The sequence below is a fragment of the Colobus angolensis genome, unplaced genomic scaffold, assembly GCF_000951035.1.
Source record: "Colobus angolensis palliatus isolate OR3802 unplaced genomic scaffold, Cang.pa_1.0 Scaffold289, whole genome shotgun sequence".
Taxonomy (NCBI): Eukaryota; Metazoa; Chordata; class Mammalia; order Primates; family Cercopithecidae; genus Colobus; species Colobus angolensis.
This window is the reverse complement of record NW_012116143.1, coordinates 1,072,673-1,081,478: the sequence shown is the minus strand read 5'-3', so window position 1 is coordinate 1,081,478 and position 8,806 is coordinate 1,072,673. Positions and strand designations below refer to the sequence as shown.

The 8,806-nt window shown below is 40.6% G+C and overlaps 1 protein-coding gene across 1 annotated transcript in view; it reads right to left on the bottom strand.

Annotated features, from left to right (window-relative positions):
- Positions 1 to 8,806, bottom strand: part of SLC7A14 (solute carrier family 7, member 14) — a 118,898-nt gene that overhangs the window by 55,159 nt on the left and 54,933 nt on the right. The gene's annotated exons all lie outside the window — the stretch shown is intronic.

Below are 8,806 nucleotides of genomic sequence, written 5' to 3'. Positions count from 1 at the left end.
TTTGTAGGGTTTGTTGGGATGATGCAAATTTTTTCAGCTAGTGTGAGGCACAGCAAAACTGCTCTGGTTTAGTTTTATGATGAGTCACAAAATTGGGACCTTAATATCCACGTGATAGGAAGATTGAGAGAATTAAATGAGACAATGTATGCACAGTGCCTGGCGCACAGTATTTGCCTAATAACAATAAAACTGATAGTAATAATAATATGAACTAACATTTATCATGTGTTTGCTAAATTATATCTTAGAGACTTTATAAGCATCAGGAGGGGCTGCATCATTGTTATGATTTTGACCTATGGCTGTGTATTTGGACATTTGAGAGAGCTAGTCTTTCAGAGATTTGAGGACTGGCATGCATTTGTTCATCTTTGCATTTCCTTCCCGTCCTCACAATATCCTGCCTCTTCCACTCCCCAGTGTTGTTAACAGCAGTTTCCAGAGGTGTTTCGGGGAACAAACAAATGCAAGTTGTGGAATGAATGACTAATCCTAGATCATGGAGGAGTTGCAAAGGACCAACCCTCCTATTTCACCTCTCAAGGCTGTCTTCAATTTCAGGAGGGAAAATCGTTTATTGTTCTGAAAGATAAAACAGGGGAACTTGTCAGACTATCTATATAGACTGAGTCTTTAGAAATCTTTCTTTGATCATGAAACTCAAACCCAAGATGAATACTGGGATGGGGAGCCTACGTTTGAGCTTTGCAAGAACCCGCCCGGGAGGAGGTTGGGAACTTGTGGAGAGACATCTGTTCAACAGGGCTCTGCTCTCTTACCTCCTCCCCAGGGATTCCATTACCATGAGCTTGCCTGATGATGGATCACAAGGTGCCAAAGATCAAATGAGGATGGCAGGAAACACAGATTATAAACCCTAATGCCAAATCATAAACTAAGGGTGTCGAGAAAAATACTGCTCAGTGTGATGACCCTTCATTGCCTTTCAGACACAATCAATGGGAATTGATCACAATTAATTCACATCTAATGAGAAAGATTTTCTGGCTTCAAAGATCTCAGAGATAGCTTGCTGAAATGGCAGAGCATGAGCTTTGGAATGCTACAGTCGTAGATTTGAGTTCTGGCACCGCACTGAATAGCAGTGGGACTTTCAGGAAGCTCCTTTAACCTCTGACTCTGGCTCCTCGTCTGTAGAGCAGAACAGTCATCCCTCCCTCCACAGGGTTGGTGAGGATGGGAAGGAGGTGCTGCATGAAAGCACCTTCCGTGGTGTGCTACACGCAAAGATGAGTTCTAGACCCCTCGTGGTGTTCTGTGGTGGTCTTCTTTACTAGAGTTTTCTGTTTCTACTTTCATTTTCTGGCACCAGAACTGTGTTGCAAAATCTATTACTTTTAATGACATTGTTTCAATAGTTTCTCTATTACATGTCTTTTCTTGGCTAGAAAGAGCATTTCTTGCTGTCCCTCCTTGTCCCTCATCTACTCATGCCCAAATTCTCTTCATCCTAAGCTTCCTTTTGGCCTTTCAGGGACTAGGGCTTCAGATCTCTTGTATGTTTCATGGAATATGTGCATAACAGCTTCCCTGCCTCCATTCTCTTTCCACTGTATTACTAAAGTACATATCTGGTCATGTCACTGAACTTCTTAATGCCTAGAGGATGATACCTAACCTTCCCGGCGTGGCCCCCAAATCCCTCCTTTGAGAACCTTCTTTGTTTAGTGAATTATCTCAATAAATTATTTTGGTTGGGGAAAGATATTCTTTGGAGAATGACCAGGATGAACTTGGAGGGTGATGAAGAAATAACTGCTTGGTAGGATATGGACGGAGTTTTAGGGCTTGAAAATGAGCAGAGTAGAAGGTGAGGTTATGGGAGAAAGGCCGCCCATCCATGGGGCTAAAAGTTGGTGCCAAGAAGAAGAGAGGGTTGGTGGATGTTCCCTAAAGGCAAAGAGAATTGGAGTGTCCTATATTCAAGTGTGAGCTTGCTGTTTGCTAGGATTGACTGTGCTATATCTCCTATCTCTGGTCCAAACTTTCCATAAAGTCTATGGCACACACAATCTTGCATTACTGACGCTTTGTTCAGATGAGTTTGATAATGATGATAAAGAAAGGGGACAGCAGGTAGAAGGTAAAATGCAAAGTGGAAACAGAGACTCTGTAGAAGCAGAGACTTAGAGCCAGAAGAGTGAAGAGGAAGGTCAGCTTCACAACTCCCCACATTTACTGAGGGGGACCTTAGATTTTCCCATTGTAAATTGGGAATCAGAACCAATTTTATTTAAATATTGCAGAAAAAATTGACCTCAGCAAACTGGAAGGCTTCAGGATTTTGCATCCATTAGAGATGTGGCAGTGGCAGCCAGTTTTTCCTTTCCTTCCTATCAACGGAATTCTGTAATTCTGGAGTTGGCAAAATACCCAGTTAGAAGACTATACTTCTCAGCCTCACTGCTGTGGTCAGATGTCTAAGTTTAGGCCAATGTCAGTGGGAGAAATGTGGAAGGACTTCTAAGAAAGATTCTTAAAAAGAGGACAGAAAGGGGCGGGTGTGGTGGCTCACGCTTGTAATCCCAACACTTAGGGAGGCCAAGGAGGGCAGATCACCTGAAGTCAGGAGTTTGAGACCAGCCTGGCCAACATGGCGAAACTCCATCTCTACTAAAAATACAAAAATTAGCCAGGCATGGTGGTGGGTGCCTGTAATCCAAGCTACTTGTGAGGCTGAGGCAGGAGACTCACTTGAATTCAGGAGGTGGAGGTTGCAGTGAGCCGAGATTGTGCCACTGCACTCCAGCCTGGGCAGCGGAGCGAGACTCTGTCTCAAAACAAGCAAACAACAACATAAAAGGGGACAGAAAGGTAAGGAATCACCTGCCCCAACTTTCTATTTTTCTTCCTGCCTTCTGGAACTCAGACATACTGACTGGAGCTTCGTCAGTCATCTTGAGTCTTGAGTTACCTTGCAATGGAAGCCAAATGTCTGACTGGCACAGCAGAAAAATAAAGAGGCCTGTGTCCCCATGTCTGAGAGGCCACAACAGCTGCCTCTCTCCAGGCTTCTTGTACACAGGACAGAAATGAAATTCTCCCTTATTTTGGTGTTCTGTTGTCTGCAATTGAATGTAATGTAATCTGTTAATACAGTAGCAGCACAGCAGAATGATTAAGAAGTAAGCTCTGGAGTCAGACTGCTTTCACTCCATTCCTCATGCTGTCACCTCTTAAGCAGGAGCCTTAAACAAATTACCAAACCTTTCAGAATCCTCTGTTTTCTCATCTGGAATATGCAGTAAGTGTAACACTGTTTGTCATATAAGCTTGTTGTGAAGATTAAGTAAAATAATGTGTTAAGCACTTAGAACTCTTTTGGTACAAAGTAGGTACTCAATAAGTGGTAGTTGCCACTACGACTATTACATTGTTATGACTATTATTGCCATAGTCACTTATCAGGTTTGGCATTCATCACCATCAATAAGCAATGGGACCCAATAGCAATGGGTCCTTTGGAAATAGATAAGAGGCAATTTCTTGCCTATTCTTGGTGCTGCCCCAGGACTGATACATGGTAGGAAACCAGTACATTTTTACTGAACCTTATCTTATTAGATTTTTGCCGAATATTTCTTACGAGTAGATGACAAAAATTATAAGTATTGTGTTCCAGGGAAAGGACTGATGCTGTGTATGCATACTGTTGTTGAATCCTTACCAATAACGTTTGAAAAATGGGCTTGAAGGGTTACTATAGAAAGTGTATGAGCTTAGGAGTGATTCAGACCTATATTCTGTTTGAGGAACAATTTTAATAATGTTAAAAGAGAACTGGACATAAATTTACAAAAAAAGTTAAATCTGCCTCTCTTCCACTACTCATAAGAGCCTCTTGCAGCTTTAAATGATTGGATGTCACTGGCACGATGGCTTTGCTGTGTTTCATCTATAGCCAACTACATTAGAGAACCACTGTAAACCATCCTGCCTCTACCCTTCAGTCATTCCAAAAGGCTGTAGGTGGGAACCATGAATAAAAAAAACTATTTCCTCTATCTAGTTTATACAATCTGCAATATACAAAAGGGTTTTTAGGGTTGGCATGGCTATGGGCTCTGGTTGTGGTCTACTGAGCTATTGAAGAGTAGATAAGACCTTTTGGACAAAGCACAAGCTGCTTCCTCTGATAAGTTTTCTTCCATCTGTGACAGGGCAGTGGGCAATTATAATGTTGGGGTGGGACTAGTGGGAGGAGCTTGGCAAGTTGCTGTAACTTCCCAGCTTGACAAATTGTAAAGAAAATACATTGCTCTCTGAGTCAGATTTGTTTCATATTATAAGCTGGTTTGCATAGCATGGGGAATGGTGCCACAAGGCCAAAAACTCTCTTAAGATTGTGTGGTCCAAATAGTTTCCATTATGTTGGTGCAAAAGTAATTAGAATTAGAATTCCCTGGGGAACTTTAAAAAATTCCAATGCCTAGGCCAATTGAATTAGAAACTCTGGAGGTGGTGCCTGGGCATCAGTATTTTTAAAAAGAAATAAACAGAAATTGAAAGACAAGTCACAAACTGGAGAAAGTATTTGACAAAACACATACCTAATATAGGACTTGTCTCCAGAATATATAAAGAATGCTTAAAAGTTAATAATAAGAAAATAAAAAACCCAATTAAAAAAGGACAAAAGGGTTGGGCATGGTGGGTCATGCCTGTAAGCCCAGCACTTTGGGAGGCTGAGGTGGGCAGATCATGAGGTCAGGAGTTTGAGACTAGCCTGACCAATATGGTGAAACGCCATCTCTACTAAAAATACAAAAATTAGCCAGGTGTGGTGGTGTGTGTCTGTAGTCTCAGCTACTCAGGAGGCTGAGAGAGAAGAATCGCTTGAACTCGGGAGGCGGAGCTTGCAGTGAGCTGAGATTGCACCACTGCACTCCAGCCTGGACGACAGAGCGAGACTCCATCTCAAAAAAAAAAAAAAAAAAGGGCAAAAGATTTAAATAGACACTTTACCAAGGAGAGCACATGGATGACAAACCCATAGAAAGATGTCCAACATCATTAGTAATTAGAGTAATGCACATTAAAACCACATTGAAATATTGCTATATATCTTTTAAAATGGCAAACAAACAAACAAAAACAAACAAAACAATGACAAAAAACAACATTTGACAATTCTGAGTGCTGACAAGGAACTGGAACTTTCACATGTTCCTGTGCGAGTCAAAAATAATACAGCTACTTTGGAAAAAAGCTTGGCTGTTTATTCTATAGTTGAGCATTCACTTACCATACGAACTAACAACTTCACTCCTAAGTATTTACTTGAGAAACCACAACTTGTGTTTATATAAAAACCTATACGTAAATATTTGCAGTGAGTTTATTTATATCGGCCATAGACTGGAAACAACCCAGTTGTCCTCCAGCTGGTAAAAGGATAAACAAATGGTGGTATAGCCATACAATGGGAAGAAAATGGAACAGCATTCTGATACACACAACAACATGAATGAATTTCAAATGCATCTTACTAAGTGAAAGAAAGCAAACTTAAAAGGTTATATACTGAATGATTCTATTTACATAATGTTCTGGAAAAGGCAAACCGATAGGGACTGAAAACAAATCAGTGGTTGCCAGGGGCTGGGAGTGGGAGGAGGGATTAACTACAAAGAGGCAGCATGGAGAAATTATTTTGGGGGTGATGGAGCTCCTCTGCATCTTGATTGCAGTGCAGCTTACATGATTATATGTGTTTATCAAAGCTCATAGAAGTGTATATAAAAAAAGGATGCATTTTATGATACGTAATTATAATTCAATAAAACTGAACTCCAAAATCCATTTTTCATTAATACAGAAAAAAAAAGTTGCCAAGTGATTTAAACCCATAGCCAGGGTTGAGAGTTGTTGGCATTATCTCTCAACCTATCTATCAACAGATTTGAATGTGGGTTCTGTCATTTAAACTTCGGTTTGCACATTTTCCACTTATGTGAAATTGGAGATAATAAAACCTACTTTAAAGAGAGAAAGAGTTTTAAGGGTCATGCTCTCTGGAAAGCACCTAATTTAGGGTTTGGCACAAAATAATAATAACAACTTATTTAGTGCTATGTGCTCGGCAACATACCAGACAATTAATATGCATCTCCTTTAGTTTTGACAACAACCCTATGAAGTAGGTATTATTATTTTTGAAGTGGAGAAACTGAAGTTCAGAGAAATTATGGAGCTTGCTCAAGGTCTCATAGCTAGTCAGTGGCTGAACCAGGTTTCAAGTCTAAACTGAATGTTATTGATTGCTATACTACTTCTGAAATCTTTATTTCAAACATCCCACTCTTTATCATTTCCATCACTTCCTAGCTTTCTATCTCACTTTCCCAGTATTTTTATGGCAATGATATCTTGACCTCATTGACAATTCCAATTTCTACCGATTATACCACTTTTCATGAGTCGCCATCACTCTTGTGTTTTCACTTCCCTTCTTAGCCAGCCTAGATTATGTGATTCAGCACAGTTTACTCTTCCTTTGAAAATACCCTTAACCCCATTACTTTTTTCTCCCTCTTCTTGGAAAAAGTTAAATCTAAGTTAATCCCAACTTTCTCTTTACTTCATTCTTGCAACTAAGCAGTGATTATTGCTGGAGATAAATGCACAATTGTGGAGACTGGACTCATCCTCAGGTGAGCCAGGTTTTAATTAAGACCAGGAGAAAAGGACCATGTGTTTAAAAGGATGAAGACATAGGGAGTTTGATTATTGTGGTATGGAGAAGCAGTGGGAAGTTTTGCCAAAGGTGAGGCAATATGTGATGATGATGTGAAAGTGGAAAGAAGACACTTGGAGCAGCACTTCCTTTAGTTTAGTGACCAACAATCACAAGAGTGACAGGCCTGCTTGAAGAAACCTGCTATAAATATGCTAACACTGGCATAAGTTATAATATTTTGGTCCTGGCCTGGCTAGGGGCTCTGGGAGGATTCCAAATGGCCTCAGTGGCTAGATAAGTCAGTCATACAGTATAGAGAAGTGTTATGGATGGGGCAATATGCAGAGAGGGGGAATCCTGTTTTAGGGAGAGGTAGGGTTTTTTCTTCTTGTGCTTGGTGCTGTGGTGAAGGCCTCAGTTACTGGGCAGGACCAGGGTCTTTAATGGAGGTGGGCTCGTGATGTGCTGGTAAAGGTTTAACAACTGACTCTCTGAACAACGGTAACAACAACAAACACATAGTCCCTTCATAGCTGATTCCAAGTTAACAACATGACATCATTGAATGTAAAGTTGGAAAGAGGTATGCACAATCAGTACTCTTGGCAGCTGGTGTGAGCTGGCTCCAGCATAACACAGGCTGGGCCAATCTCAGGCTCTCCATGTAAGCAGTGGAAAAGTCCAGATTATATACTGCCCATGAGCACTGTGATGGGGTAAGGGGCAGGCTCTGATTTACAGATGTAATATATCCTGTGAAGAATAAGACACAGGTAATTCATTCACAAAAATCACTGTGGTCTGGGAGACTGGGTCAAAATAGGATGAGATCTATTGAAAACTGTGTAGTCTTCATTATCTGATGCATCGGCCCTGTGCCTTCCATGGAAACCTCTGAGTATATGGCTGCCTTTTGTCCTACTATCAACATTCTGTTCCACATGATAACACATTTAGATCTAGAAACTCATGGTAAGTCAATTTCTTTGTCAAAAAAGTTTGGAGGTAATTGCTATCACAGTAATAGAATTGCAAGTATTTCCAAAATTCATCCATGTGAATAATTTACTTTCATCAATAGGAGAGAAAACTCCTCAATTCTGAAGAAACCTCAACTATTAGGATATTCATGCTTGTGAGAGGATGACTTCAGGAGAGAAGGGGATAAATGGTAAAACGAACAGGAAAGAGAAGACATGACAGGAGGTTAATAAACTCAGCTTATTTTCCTTATCAAATTAAAGAGACATTAAATACAAACTGGCACACTTTCTGGTTTCATGTTTGTAGTCCGTATTTTATGTGAAGACTATTCTACATGTATGACATTAATGTAGTGCTTTTCTTATGATGGCACACATTGGCACACAGAATTCCCAATATAAGTTAGAATTCCTACTTCTCCTGAAATATTTGAAGAGACCAAGACATTCACTGTCAGTACATGGGTTGGCCCACATGATCTGCCACCCTAAAACCCAGAAAAGCCTCATGCTTTTGCAATGCAATCATCAAGAAGCAGGAGGTTTTCCTTTCTCAAGCTGTCCATTGGCCTACTCCAGCAATTCTGGGAAGATATTGTAGATCGCTACTCAAGAGAAGGGGAAGGAAAAGGAAAAGGCAATAGGAGAGCCATTTCTACAAAGTATGGGCATGTAAGTCCTGGCACCTTATTTTAAAAAATGAGTTTTATGATTCTTTCTCAAGGGGAGACAAGGAGCTGCTAGTGGACCTGTCACTGTGCAATATAAATCTGTGGAGGTGTTTGTGGCAGATGGCGCACTGTGATTCTCACAAGGGCTTTAAATCTCCTGGCCTGGCTTGCTTCTCCTTGGGGGCTTGATGCCAGTTTGAGGTTTATCAAATCCAATCATACCAGATTTATTGACTTGTCATTTTGCTGCTCTGCCTATCTTTATTATTTATATCTTAGCTGTATCCTTCCCCTCTCCCTCAAGAGGATTGACCTATCTTCCAGTGTAAAGGACAGTTAAAATAAAAACAGAGCCATTAGAACATGACAGGGAATGAGAAGCTGGGAGATGTATGAGAACCAGAATAATTCTCCGCATTGAAAAAATAGGCAGGGAGTGGAAGCTCACA